Below are 14567 nucleotides of genomic sequence, written 5' to 3' on the forward strand. Positions count from 1 at the left end.
TAAGAGAGCAGCATTACAGAACGATGACCTAATAGGGGTTGCCACCTTAGTTCCACAGACTAATTTGCCAGAAACGCCTTCATATACTGAAGGTGAGACTCTTAAAGCTGAGAGTGAGGGCTTTCAAGAAGATCATATGGGTTGATACCAAAAGAAGAGACTCCTTTTTCTGCCTGGGAACCGCCAATGGAAGTTGGTTAACTCATTACATGCCGCCACTCATTTAGGGGAGAAGGCCCTCCAAAGATTACTAGAAAGGTCCTTCAGAGGAACAGGCTTTCAAATGACTACAAGGCAAGGGGTCTCCTCTCGTTCCACTTGCCAATTAAACAACCCCCAAGGAACTCAAAGACCTCAGCTGACACAGCCCATCCAATGACATGGGACCTACCCAGGAGAGGACTGGCAGATGGACTTCACCCAGATGCCAGTTTCTCAAGGGTATCAATACTTATTAATCATGATAGATACATTCACAGGGTGGTTTGGAGGCTTTCCCACCCAGACTGAGAAGGCTGAGGAGGTGGTTTAAAAAAACTGCTCCATGAAATCATTCTGAGATTTGGTCTGCTCTGGTCATTACAAAGTGACAATGGGGCATCATTTACTTCTATGGTCACCCAAGGGGTCTCTAAAGCATTGGGCATTACTTATTATCTCCATTGTGCCTGGAGGCCTCAGTCTTCAGGAAAAGTAGAAAGAGCCAACCAAGTCTTGAAATCAGTGATAAAAATGATAACCCAGGAGACCTCCCTGGGAAGGAAGGAGGCTTTACCAATAGCTCTCCTCCACACTCATATTGCCTCTAAGGAACAGGTTGGTCTTAGTCCTTATGAGATGCTGTATGGGAAACCTTTTGTTTATCTCAATGACCTCTTCCTAGATCCATAGGCTTAGACCCTCCAGTCTTACACCATGGCCACTGAACAATTCCAACAGGATATACGCTTGTGGGGTATCAACCAGGACCCAAAAGATTCTAAAGAGCCACCACTATATGTGCAAGGGACTCAAGTCCTAATTAAAGTGTGGAAAGATGGGTCCCCAAAGGCTCAACTCCAGCCCACGTGGAAGGGCCCCTATCCTGTAATACTTTCTACCCCCACAGCAGTCTAGGTACCAGGACATGACTCCTGAATTCACTCCTCACAAGTCAAGCTATGGAAGAAAACAGAAGAGGACATTCAATATACTTGTGAGCCCCTGGAGATCTCAGATACCTATTCAGGATTACAATGAGTGCCATTCTAACAAACACCCCCAAAATCAAGTTTCTGGGGATAAGATTTCTCAGGATAGCTCTAAAGAGCTGACACAGCTTGGCAGGAGTTGTATTCCAAAATAGGCAGGAGACAGATCTCCTGATCCCTGAGCAAGGAGGAACTTGAGCCATCTTGAATGAGACATGTTGTTTCTGGGTAAATACCTCCTGCTAAGTTAAAAAAAAAAGTTGCACAGTCCTCAAGAACAACATTCAGATCCTACTGGATTTCAAAGAATGAACTGGAGAGTTCTCAGGGTGGCTATAGTCTCTCTTTGGGGTTCCTTCTCTTGGCAAGGGGGGATTTAGAGTTGGCTTATGCCCCTACTAATCCCTGTTATCACCATATTAATGCTGCTTATGATTGCTCCATGTATTATCAACTGCCTAACGCATTTTGTCTCTGCCCAGGTCAACAAGCTACAACATGCAGTGACAGTTCAACAAAGATATATAAAACTACACTGGACCATGAAAAATATCACTCACCCTTAGATAGACACCACTATAAGGACTCTGAGGCTTGAGACTAGCAAGAGGGGGAGGCCCAATACCCCTCACCATCCCAGTTCAGCAGGATGTAACCAGAGAGACCTGGGCCACCCCTATTCCCAAAGAATTGGGCCTCTGATCTCTTGAAGGGGAAATGTTAGGTAGTTAGAATAGGAAAAAGGAGCCCAAAATGGTGGTGGCTAAAAGACAAAGAAAGGAAAAAGCCCACAAAAATGGAACAAGAGAAAATCTGAGGACCAGAGTGAGAACCTCAGGTGAAACAAACAGCCCTCCTGGCTAGCCCAATTTACATAGGGCAGGCTGGGGCGGGTGGGGGTGGGGGAAGGAGACTAACATATAAAAGGAGGAAGCCAAGATGGATTTAGGCCTCTCCTTTGGGGTCGGCCCACCCTCCTGCCTTGAGGGTAATACTATCCTTTTGCTTGCCAAATAAAACTGAGCTATAACACCAAGATACAATACTGGCCCATCCGTCACTTAAAATAATTGCTATGGCCAGAGAGAACCGAGGAAATTACAAACTCCCCCAACGTTAGCATAGTAGTTTTATCTCCCATCCCTTGGGAGATAACCCAAATCTCAGCATTCTTGACCGATGAGAGAACCAATGTCACTGCTCCACAGCTGTGTCCCCAAATCATGGTAGGTGTATTGGACACTTGGTCCCTAATGTAACCACTCACAGTTGAATATGAGGAGCCACATTGAAATCCTAAATAAGGAAGGACATATGTTACCTAAAGAAACTGACTATCTCAGGTTATGTTGAATTCAAGGATTTGGGACCTGGAAGGACTCTGAAAGACCATCCTACACAAGTGATTTTTCACTCTGTGCTTCATGTAGCCCTGAAATTTCACAGAGGTGCTTTGGGGGCTCCTGTAGAAGCTAAATGAGAGGTCAGGCCTCCAGCCTCCTATCTCTGCTTAATCTAAACAGCTGGGTAAATGAGGAGCCTTTCCAGCCTAGGGATAAACAGGCTGGAATCTTGGCTTAAGAGACAAACATTCCTTTAATAGAAAAGTGTAAAGCATTTAACTCAGGCTGAGAGTTGGGCCTTTTAATTGCTCCCTAAGTTAGAACAGGAGTCAAATTCTGGAAAGAGTTATGGGATAGCTATCATAAGGTTAAAGGAACTCATGGGCATCCCCCTTCCCTTTCACTCCCCCCACCCCCACCATGATTTGAGTCCTGATGTGACTTTTTAAAGTCCTCTTAAAGTCCTCTTTAAGAGGTAGGAGGTCCTAAAAATAAGAAATCTTAGCCATTTTCCCCAGGATCCCTCATTCCTATCTCCTCCCCACCCCAGCCCTCCCCCCCCCCCAAAAAAAACATTGCACATATACTTCAGCCAACAATGTCTAAAGCAGTGGAGGCATATCTTTTGAAAATGAACTAATCCACAGCAGTATAAGACATACTGTGATTTTTTAATTGGGAAGTTTTGAAATCACAATATACATGCTGAATAATATTAATAGTTAATGGTTGTAGGTCATCTTTTCATAAAAAAGCAAAGCAAAACTCTCAAATGCTTTATCTGTTGAAGCTAACACACATATCACATTAAAGAGAGGAAATATTAAAATACCTCGTGAGTGGAAAGACCATCCATAGGTTGTAGGGAAGGACTGGAGCAGACAGAGAAGGAAGTTTATATAGACCCTTATGATAAGGGCATCTCTGACTCTAGAGTAAGAGAGTGAATCTCATATAATTTCTATGAAGTTTTGGTTGATGCTGTAAATTTTATTGCCTTAAATGAAATTAATCCTTGTTCTACCTTGGTAAGTATCTGAGCCACTTGACAGGTTTAAATTATGTTTCTCCAGAGCATGATTTTAATATCAGCCATAGTTAGGACTCATCGACTGTTGAAAGAACTCTTGTAAGGAGAAATGTAACATTAGAATATTTGCTGAAGCCATTAATTTATATCATGGAATTAAAATATCTGGGAGTCATCTTAAATCTCACTTGGACTTTCAGAGGTAGCACACATTGAATCTATATTAAAGTGTGACCTATCAGAAGAGAAAGCATTTGATATATTATTTATTGCTCAAATGTTATTTTGTTATTAAGTTCCAGAGAACTACATGAGAGTTGTGTGTAAATTAAGATGCCACTTCTTAGCGTACAACTTCTTACTTGTAAAGAAATGGGTTTTCTAAATGTAATTTTTAAATGAATTTTAAAATTATTTTTATAGAAGGTTATTTGCTAACTACACCCCCACCCCCACTGCCAGGATATACTGAGTGCTTGAAACACACTGAGCTCATTTTAAGTTGATTTTGACAAGAGGGAAAATTCATTACTTTACAAAAGTGGACAAAATTACTTGCCCATATTGGTTGGTGTTAGATTGCTGGTTAAACCCAGAGCTGCAAACTCTTGCCCCAGGATGATTTTGTCAAGATTATATGGTTAATTTTGTATGTTAACATTCAAACTTTAATAAATATAATCATACTTACTAGTTTAAAACAACATTTTAAAACATGTGCTCTGGAATTATATATAACCTTTGTCAGTTCAGTTCAGTCATTCAGTCATGTCTGACCCTTTGCAACCTCAGGGATTGCAACACGCCAGGGCTCCCTGTCAATCACCAACTCCCGGAATTTACTCAAACTCATGTGTATAGAGTCAGTGATGCCATCCAACCATCTCATCCTATGTCATCCATTTCTCCTTCCTCCTTCAAACTTTCTGAGCATCAAGGTCTTTTCAAATGAGTAAGTTCTTTGCATCGTTGGCCAAAGTACTGGAGTTTCAGCTTCAGCATCAGTCCTTCCAATGAACACCAGGGACTAATCTCCTTTAGGATGGACTGGTTGGATCTCCTTGCTGTCCAGGGAACTCTCAAGAGTCTTCTCCAACACCATAGTTCAAAAGCATCAATTCTTCAGCACTCAGCTTTCTTTGTAGTCCAACTCTCACATCCATACATGACTACTGGAAAAACCATAGCTTTGACTAGATGGACGTTTGTTGGCAAAGTAATGTCTCTGCTTTTTAATAAGCAATCTAGGTTGGTCATAACTTTTCTTCCAAGGAGCAAGTGTCATTTAACTTCCTGACTGCAGTCACCATCTGCAGTGATTTTGGAGCCCAGAAAAATAAAGTCTGACACTGTTTCCACTGTTTCCCCATCTATTTCCCATGAAGTGGTGGGACCGGATGCCATGATCTTCGTTTTCTGAATGTTGAGCTTTAAGCCAACTTTTTCACTCTCTACTTTCACCTTCATCAAGAGGCATTTTAGTTCCTCTTCACTTTCTTCCATAAGGGTGGTGTCATCTGCATATCTGAGGTTATTGATATTTCTCCCAGCAATCTTGATTCCAGCTTGTGCTTCATCCAGTCCAGCATTTCTCATGATGTACTCTGCATATAAGTTAAATAAGCAGGGTGACAATATACAGCCTTGACGTACTCCTTTTCCTATTTGGAACCAGTCTGTTGTTCCATGTCCAGTTCTAACTGTTGCTTCTTGACCTGCATTTAGGTTTTTCAAGAGGCACGTCAGGTGGTCTGGTATTCCCATCTCTTTCAGAATTTTCCACAGTTTATGGTAATCCACAAAGTCAAAGGTTTTAGCATAGTCAATAAAGAAGAAATAGATATTTTTCTGAAACTCTCTTGCTTTTTTGATGATCCAATGGATGTTGGCAATTTGATCTCTGGTTCCTCTGCCTTTTCTAAATCCAGTGTGAATATCTGGAAGTTCATGGTTCCCATATTGCTGAAGCCTGGCTTGGAGAATTCTGAGCATTACTTTACTAGTGTGTGAGATGAGTGCAGTTGTGCAGTAGTTTGAGCATTCTTTGGCATTGCCTTTCTTTGGGATTGGAATGAAAACTGACCTTTTCCAGTCCTGTGGCCACTGCTGAGTTTCCAAATTTGCTGGCATATTGAGTACAGCACTTTCACAGCATCATCTTTTAGGATTTGAAATAGCTTAACTGGAATTCCATCACCTCCACTAATTTTGTTTGTAGTGATGCTTCCTAAGGCCCACTTGACTTCACATTATAGGATGTCTGGCTCTAGGTGAATGATCACACCATCGTCATAATCTGGCTCATGAAGATCTTTTTTTGTATAGTTCTTCTGTGTATTCTTGCCACCTCTTCTTAATATCTTCTGCTTCTGTTAGATCCATACTATTTCTCTCTTTTTTTGTGCCCATCTTTGCATGAAAGTTTCCCTTAGTTTCTCTAATTTCTTGAAGAGATCTCTAGACTTTCCCCTTCTATTATTTTCCTCTATTTCTTCGCACTGATCACTGAGGAAAGCTTTCTTATCTCTCCTTGCTATTCTTTGAAACTCTGCATTCAAATGGGTATATATTTCCTTTCTCCTTTGATTTTGCTTCTCTTCTTTTCATAGCTCTTTTTTAAGGCCTCCTCAGACAGCCATTTTGCTTTTTTGCATTTCTTTTTCTTAGGGGTGGTCTTGCTCGCTGTCTCTTGTACAATGTCACAAACCTCTGTCCATAGTTCATCAGGCACTCTATCAGTCGAGCCCCTTAAATCTATTTCTGACTTCCACTGTATAATCATAAGGGATTTGATATTGGTCATACCTGAATGGTTTAGTGGTTTTCCCCACTTTCTTCAATTTAAGTCTGAATTTGGCAATAAGGAGTTCATGATCTGAGCCACAGTCAGCTCCCGGTCTTGTTTTTGCTGACTGTATAGAGCTTCTTCCTCTTTGGCTGCGAAGAGTATAATCAATCTGATTTCGGTGTTGACTGTCTGGTGATGTCCATGTGTAGAGTCTCCTTTTGTGTTGTTGGACGAGGGTGTTTGCTATGACCAGTGCATTCTCTTGGCAAAACTATTAGCCTTTGCCCTACTTCATTCTGTACTCCAAGGCCAAATTTGCCTGTTACTCCAGTTGTTTCTTGACTTCCTACTTTTGCATTCCAGTCCCCTATAATGAAAAGGACATCTTTTCTGGGTGTTAGTTCTAAAAGGTTTTGTACGTATTCATAGAACTGTTCAACTTCAGCTTCTTCAGCATTACTGGTTGGGGCATAGACTTGGATTACTGTGATACTGAATGAATTGCCTTAGAAGCAAACAGAGATCATACTGCCGTTTTTGAGATTGCATCCAAGTCCTGCATTTTGACTCTTTTGTTGACTATGATGGCTACTCCATTTCTTCTAAGGGATTCCTACCCACAGTAGTCAATGTAATGGTCATCTGAGTTATATATAGTGTTCTTGTTTTATTTTTATGACACCCACCTCTTCTTGAAGGGCTTGTAATCAATCACAGAATTTTTATCTATTCAGGGAGAAAGGGAGAATTATAAATGCTGACTGTCTCAATTCTGGATCCCCCAGTTCATGGTAGGGAGAGCTGAACCACTGTCAGTTGGGAAGAAGGGGGAAAAAAATCTGTGAATGTCCTTTACATAAAGATAGTGTACAGAGATGCCATATTAATTCTCACAGGGAGAAGAAGAAATTCTTCATTCTTGCATATTCAAAATATCCTGAACTGATATTTTAACATACTCCCTTATAGTCTTTTTTCTTTTTTTTGACAGTTTTTCTTTAATTATATCATATACAATCTCTATGTTGAAATTTAAACAGTTGGTATCCTTGAGTAGTGTGATTAGTGATAATTTTTATGATCTTCATTGTAATTTCTCCATTTCTCCATATGCACTTTTCTCATGACTTTAAATTTCTTTTATAATCAGAAGAAACTGCTTTAAAAAAACAAAAATAAGAAAGTTAACATGGCAGAAGTTTCTAGGTAATTTTGAGTACAAGAAAGGAGAAAACATGGGACTATTTGGGATATAGAGACTCTTGGTAGGAAGATGGGGAAGATGAACTTCAAACTGTAACCTGCTTCTGATTGAGAGCTCCTGTGATGTTAGTAGGATCCATCTTCCTTGCCTATCTTTGGGTTGGCTCCCTTCTCAGACTCTATGGAGAAAAGTTATAGATTCAACTTCATAGAATCACAATACCTATTCAACAGAAGAATCTTTTTCCTAAGTAACTCAGCATGCAATCATGATATCTATTGACACTGACTGACTTGATTAGAGGTGTGTGCCCTGCCCTTTCCATGAAACAATCATTGTAGACAGGAAGGGACTAAATAGGCTAACTGGTTTTGTTTATTTTATGTATTCACCTCCTGGAACCTAGGGGTGAAGTCTTGCATCTGAAGAAATGGTTGAGACGGAATGAAGAGTCGACCCTTCGATCTTAATCAAAGTTAAGATAGCCTTCCCATAAGAAGAGGGAATGGATACTGGAAATAAAAATACACAATTGCTATTAGAGCCTTTGTGACAACACACTCATATAATGTTTTCCCATCTCATCTGCATACTTTGTTGTGCCTTCATGTACCTTCTGTCACTTCTCATCACTCATAAGGTTTCAAACACTTAGCTGACTTCTTGGTTCATTTCTCTTATCTCTTCTCTTCTCACTATACCCCTTAGGGAATTTGATCCCCTTTGAGAGCTTTAATCAGCATATGTGTTCAGATATTTACTAAGACTTTATTTCTATCCCAGCCTTTTCTCCTCAGCATGAAGCCTCTGCATCCACATATCTAACAGACATTTCTACTTGGATGTCCCGTAAAACTTCACTCTCTCCACAGGGAAAGAGAGAGTTTTTGAAGTTTTCCTTTTCACCTTCTCTTAGGGAATGTCACCTCCTACTTCCTCATTATTTTGTAATAATCTCAATGCTTCCCCTTTCCCCCTGCCACTGTCATCTCTTGACTGCATTGGAAGATTGGTTTTCCAGACAACAGTGCTGAGGCTGAGCTCCACCATGATCCACCATTCCCTCTGCTCACATTTAGTTTTCTAAAATCTGACCTTGTCAGCTCTTCACTTTAAACTCAGATAACCCTGCCATTTAGTTTAGGGTAAGCCCTACTAATGTTTACATCAGATGACTAAGCTCTTGTTTTTATTCACTCTTTGCAACCTCATGGACTGCAGCATGCCAGGCTTTCCTGTGCTTCACTTCATTATGTCCTGGAGTTGATTTAAACTGATGTCCATTAGGTTGATAATGCCATCCAACAATCTCATCCTCTGTTTTCCCCTTCTCCTATTGCCCTCAATCTTTCCCAGCATCAGGGTCTTTTCCAATGAGTCAGCTCTTCACATCAGGTGCCCAAAGTATTGGAGCTTCAGTATAAGTCCTTCCAATGAATATTCAAGGTTGATTTCCTTTAGGATTGACTGGTTCCTTCTTGCTATCCAAGGGATGTTCAGAGTCTTCTCCAGCACCAGAGTTCAAAAGCATCAATTTTTGGTGCTCAGCCTTCTTTATGGTCCAAATCTCACATCCATACATAACTACCGGAAAAGCCATAGATTTGACTATACAGACCTTTGTTGGCAAAGTAATGTCTCTGTTTTTAACATGCTGTCTAGGTTTGTCATAGTTTTTCTTCCAAGGAACAAACATCTTTTAATTCAGTGGCTGCCGTCACCATCTGCAGTGATTTTGGAGCCCAAGAAAATGAAATCTGTCACTGTTTCCACTTTTCCCCATCTACTTGCCATGAAATGATGGGACCAGATGCCATGATCTTTGTTTTTTGAATGCTGAGTTTTAAGGGAGGTTTTTCAGTCTCCTCTTTCACCTTCATCAACAGACTCTTTAGTTCCATTTCACTTTCTGCCATCAAAGTCATATCATTTGCCTATCTGAGGTTGCTGGTATTTCTCCTGGCAATCTGGATTCCAGCTTGTGCTTCTTCTAGTCCTAGTCAGGCATTTCATATGATGTACTCTGCATATGTTAAATAAGCAGGTGACAATATACAGCCTTGATGTACTTCTTTCCTGATTTTGAATCAGTTTGTTATCCCATGTTCAGTTCTAACTGTTGCTTCTTGTCCAGCATACAGGTTTCTCAAGAGGCCAGTAAGGTGGTCTGGTATTCCCATCTCTTTAAGAATATTCCATAGTTTGTTGTGATCCACACAGTCAAAGGCTTCATTGTAGTCAATGAAGCAGAAGTAGATGTTTTTTTTTTTTTTTTTTAGGAATTCCCTTGCTTTTTCTATGATCCAGTGTATGTTGGCAGTTTGATCTCTTATTTCTCTGCCTTTTCTAAATTCAGCTGTACATCTGGAAGTTCTCAATTCACATACTGCTGAAGCCTAGCTTGAAGGATTTTGAGCATAATCTTGCTAGCATGTGAAATGAGTGCAATTGTACAGTAATTTGAGCATTCTTTGGCATTGTATTTCTTTGGGATTGAAACAAAAACTGACTTTTTCTAGTCCTGTGGCCACTGCTGAATTTTCAAACTTTGCTGACATATTGAGTGCAACACTTAACAGCATCATCTGTTATGATTTGAAACGGCTCAGCTGGAATTCCATCACTTCCACTAGTTTTGTTCATAGTGATGCTTCCTAAGGCCCACTTGACTTCACATTCCAGGATGTCTGGCTCTAGGTGAGTGATGACACCATCGTGGTTATCACTTCCTCCTGTGCAATGTTATGAACTTCCATCCACAGTTCTTCAGGCGCTCTTTCTATCAGATCTAATCCCTTGAATCTATTTGTTATTTCCACTGTATAATTATAAGGGATTTGATTTAGGTCATACCTGAATGGTCTAGTGGTTTTCCCTACTTTCTTCAATTTGAGTCTGAATTTGGCAATAAGGAGCTGATGGTCTGAGCCACAGTCAGCTGCAGGTCTCTATGTTTTCATTGACTGTATAGAGCTTCTCCATCTTCCCTTGCAAAGAATAGAATCAATCTGATTTGGGTATTGGCCATCTTGTGATGTCCATGTATAGAGTTGTCGCTTGTGTTTTTCGAAGAGGGTGTTTGCTATGACCAGTGTGTTCTCTTGGCAAAACACTGTTAGCCTTTGCCCTGCTTCATGTTGTACTCCAAGGCCAAATTTGCCTGTTACTCCAGGTATCTCTTGACTTCCTACTTTGCATTCCAGTCCCCTATGATGAAAAGGGCATCTTGTTTTGGTGTTAGTTCTAGGAGGTCTTGTAGCTCTTCACAGAATCATTCAACTTCATCTTCTCCATCATTAGCGACTGGAGCATAGTCTTGGATTATTTTGATATGGTTTGCCTTGGGTACAAACAGAGATCATTCTTTCATTTTTGAGACTGCAACCAAGTACTGCATTTTTGACCCTTTTGTTGGCTATGAGGGCTACTCCATTCCTTCTAAGTGATTCTTATCCACAATAGATATAATGGTCATCTGAATTAAATTCACCCATTCCTGAACACTTTAGTTCACTGATTTCTAAAATGTTGATGTTCGCTCTTGCCATCTCCTGTTTGACCACTTCCAATTTACCTTGATTCATGGACCTAACATTCCAGGTTCCTATGCAATATTGTTCATTATAGCATCGGATTTTACTTTCACCACCAGATACAACCACACCTGGACGTTGTTTCCACTTCAGCTCAGCCTCCTCATTCTTTCTGTAACTATTTCTCAACTTTTCCCCAGTAGTATATTGGACACCTACCAACATGGGGGTTCATCTTTCAGTGTCATATCTTTTTTTGCTTTTTCATACTGTTCATGGGTTTCTTAAGACAAGAATGCTGAAGTGGTTTGCCATTCCCTTCTCCAGTGGACACATTTTGTCAGGCCTTAACTAGCAGGGACATGCCCTTCAGCTGCTCCATGTGGCTGGATGACATGCTTGGAGCCCTAATGGTCCCACTGCTGGTCCTTGTTGAGTGTGTTATCCATCACAGGCCATAGGGTGTCAGTCAACATGTGGCCTGGGGTTGAGGCAAAGGCCCTGCTGGAGTGGCTGGGATGGGGGTCTGAGGAAGGCTGGAACCAATGTTGTAGGATGCCCAGGAGTGAAAGGCATCCCGACTCGCTGCTGGTTCTGGTCGCCTTGGGGCCATTCCACTGCCATTGCCAAGCTTTGGCCCCAGTCTTTCCTCTCCTCTGACTCTGCACTGGGAATTGGGGGTGCTGGTCACTATACTGCTCCCGCCTCCATCTTCATTGTGATCTCTGCAAGGCTGCTTCCCAGGCCACCAATGCCTCTTCAGGTTGCTGCTGCCATATTACTTTCTTGGAGCCCAAGAAAATAAGCTGTTAGCTACTCTTAATTCTCTAGCCACATCTCTCATCACCCAGGCCCTGAATTATTGGGTCAAACTGTGACAGCTTACAGTGGCTTGAATGTGTTGCTTTTTTCTTTAATTGTCTCTAGGCATTTGCATATTTTATAACCACTACTTCCAGATCCACTTTTTAGCCCAATTATTTGCTGTTTGAAGGTCATTTTATGTGGATAAACTTTTCTAATGCCCTCCTATTGTTGTTGTTGTTCAGTTGCTCAGTTGTGACCAACTCTTTGTGACCCCATGGGCTGCAGCACACCAGGCTTCCCTGTCCTTCACCATCTCCCAGAACTTGCTCAAGCTCATGTCCATTGAGTCATTAATGCTATACAAACATCTCATCCTCTGTTGTCTCCTTCTCCTCCTGCCTACAATCTTTCCCAGCATCGGGGTCTTTCCATGAGTTGGCTCTTCACACCAGGTGGCCAAAGTATTGCAGCTTCAGCCTCAGCATCAGTTCCTCCAATGAATATTCAGTGTTAATTTCCTTTAGAATTGACTAGTTTGATCTCCTTGCTGTCCAAGGGACTCTCAAGTGTCTTCTCCAACACCACAATTCAAAAGCATCAATTCTTCAGCGCTCAGACTTCTTTATGGTCCAACTCTCACCTCTATACATACCTACTGGAAAAACCGTAACTTTGACTAAATGGACTTTTGTTGACAAAGTAATGTCTCTGGTTTTTAATATGCTGTGTACGTTCGTCATAGCTTTTCTTCCAAGGAGCAAGGATCTTTTAATTTAATGGCTGCAGTCACCACCATCTGCAGTGATTTTGGAGCCCCCAAAATAAAGCCTGTCACTGTTTCAATTGTTTCCCCATCTATTTGCCATGAAGTGATGGGACTGAATGCCATGGTCTTCATTTTTTTGCTTTTTGATCCTCTTTCACCTTCATCAAGAGTCTCCTCCTGTCAAACCCCCTCCTATGGAGAACTGCATTACATATTTCTACCACTGGATACCAGCCATAGTAGAGTTTTGCAGTTTATTTTGAAATTCCTTTATCACTTGACTATTTTTCCCAGCAGACTAAAAATCTCTTAAAGGCAGGAGCTATATATGCCTTATTAGTCATATATTTATATATCTAGCCCCTGTGACAGTGACTGCTACTTATTGTCTCCCCAAATAAAGTTTATTTAGTGAGTGAAAGGTCTTGTTACACATGTTACAAATGACTCTCATAGCTACAGAGAAGTTGTGGCTTCAAGTTCAATCAGTGACTTACTATGAATGTGGCTATAGGCAAGTGTTATATTATATTATATATTTTATTTATTTTTGGTTTAACACCCTTTGTGTGGTAAGTCACTTTAGTCAAGTCTTACTTTCTGTGACTCTATGAACCATGGCCCACCAGGGTCCTCTGTCTGTGGGATTCTCCAGGCAAGAATACTGGAGTGGGTTGCTATGGCCTCCTCCGGGGGATTTTCCCAACCCAGGGATTGAACCGCAGTCTCCTACATCTCCTGCATTATGCAGGTGGGTTCTTTACCACTAGCACCACCTGAGAAGCTCTACTCAGTTCTTTCTTTTTAAGAGAAGCACTTGTTAACATTTAATGAATTTTCTACCATATGGCTTCAGTCTACCAGGACTCAAGCCCTTCCCACACCCTTAATCTTCTCCTCAGCTCTTCTGCTGAAGAAGTTGGCCTTCGGGATGACAGGCTGCTTTGGAATCTTGAATACTGGAGTGGGTTGTCATTTCCTACTCCACTTTTCCCCAGAAATTTGTAGTAACCCAATCCACTACATCTTGGAGCCAGGGAAGGCATGTTTCTGACCTGGGCACTTCTGGGGGCTGATTGCCCTCACCAGTGCATCAAGACCAGCAGATTCTTTGTGGGGACTCTAGCACACCTGGACAAGAGCTGTCAGGATGTGACTCTAGTGTCGGGTGTGTGCATGCGTGCTCAGTCGCTTCCATCATGTCCAACTTTTTGCAACCCCATGAACTGAAGCCCAGCATGCTTCTCTGTCCATGGGATTCTCCAGGCAGGAATACTAGAGTGGGTTGCCATGCCCTCCTCCAGGGGAATCTTCCTGACCCAGGGATCAAATCCATGTCTCTTGTGTCTCCTGCATTGGCAGGCAGGTTCTTGATCACTAGCTTGGGAAGTCCTAGTCTTGGGTAGGCAAGTATTTTAGTTTTCTAGTTAGACTATTAAATTTCTCTGCATATTTTTGGAACAAAATCAATCAGAATGGTCCTGCTAAAGAAGGCTATGTTCCTTTATCTTCAGGAGTTTATTGGCATCAAATGAGATAGTTTTTTTTTTTTTTTTAAGTACCTATATAACATCAGCTCAATAATGACAGATTGATTAGGTTTCATCTCTGAAGGGAGTTGATGGCCTAACACGAGGGCAGGAATTATTACCTTCAGGTGGTCATTAATCCCCATGAAATATCCATCCCTACAGTAATTGCTCTTATAAATTGAAAAGTGGAAATATATGCAAGGCTGAAGATTTCTGTTTTCTGCCATTTCAGTTGTATGTGTAAGACATTTCTAGAGACTTAATGTTCTGTACTTAGGCTTCTCAGATTGCTTAATATAGGTTTCCGCACTCAGCTTATGTGGTGGATAAGATTTCCTACTTCATCATTTCTAATCCTATGATCAAAGCAACAA

General features: G+C 41.2%; 1 non-coding gene across 1 annotated transcript; it reads right to left on the reverse strand.

Moving 5' to 3' along the window:
- Positions 1-13703: 13703 nt before the first annotated feature.
- LOC113891933 lies at positions 13704-13825 on the reverse strand. The gene has a single exon (XR_003510912.1). It is a non-coding gene; the product is annotated as a small nucleolar RNA SNORA3/SNORA45 family (small nucleolar RNA).
- Between the last annotated feature and the right edge of the window lie 742 nt (positions 13826-14567).

Source organism: Bos indicus x Bos taurus, chromosome 4, assembly GCF_003369695.1.
Source record: "Bos indicus x Bos taurus breed Angus x Brahman F1 hybrid chromosome 4, Bos_hybrid_MaternalHap_v2.0, whole genome shotgun sequence".
In the NCBI taxonomy this organism is placed as follows: Eukaryota; Metazoa; Chordata; class Mammalia; order Artiodactyla; family Bovidae; genus Bos; species Bos indicus x Bos taurus.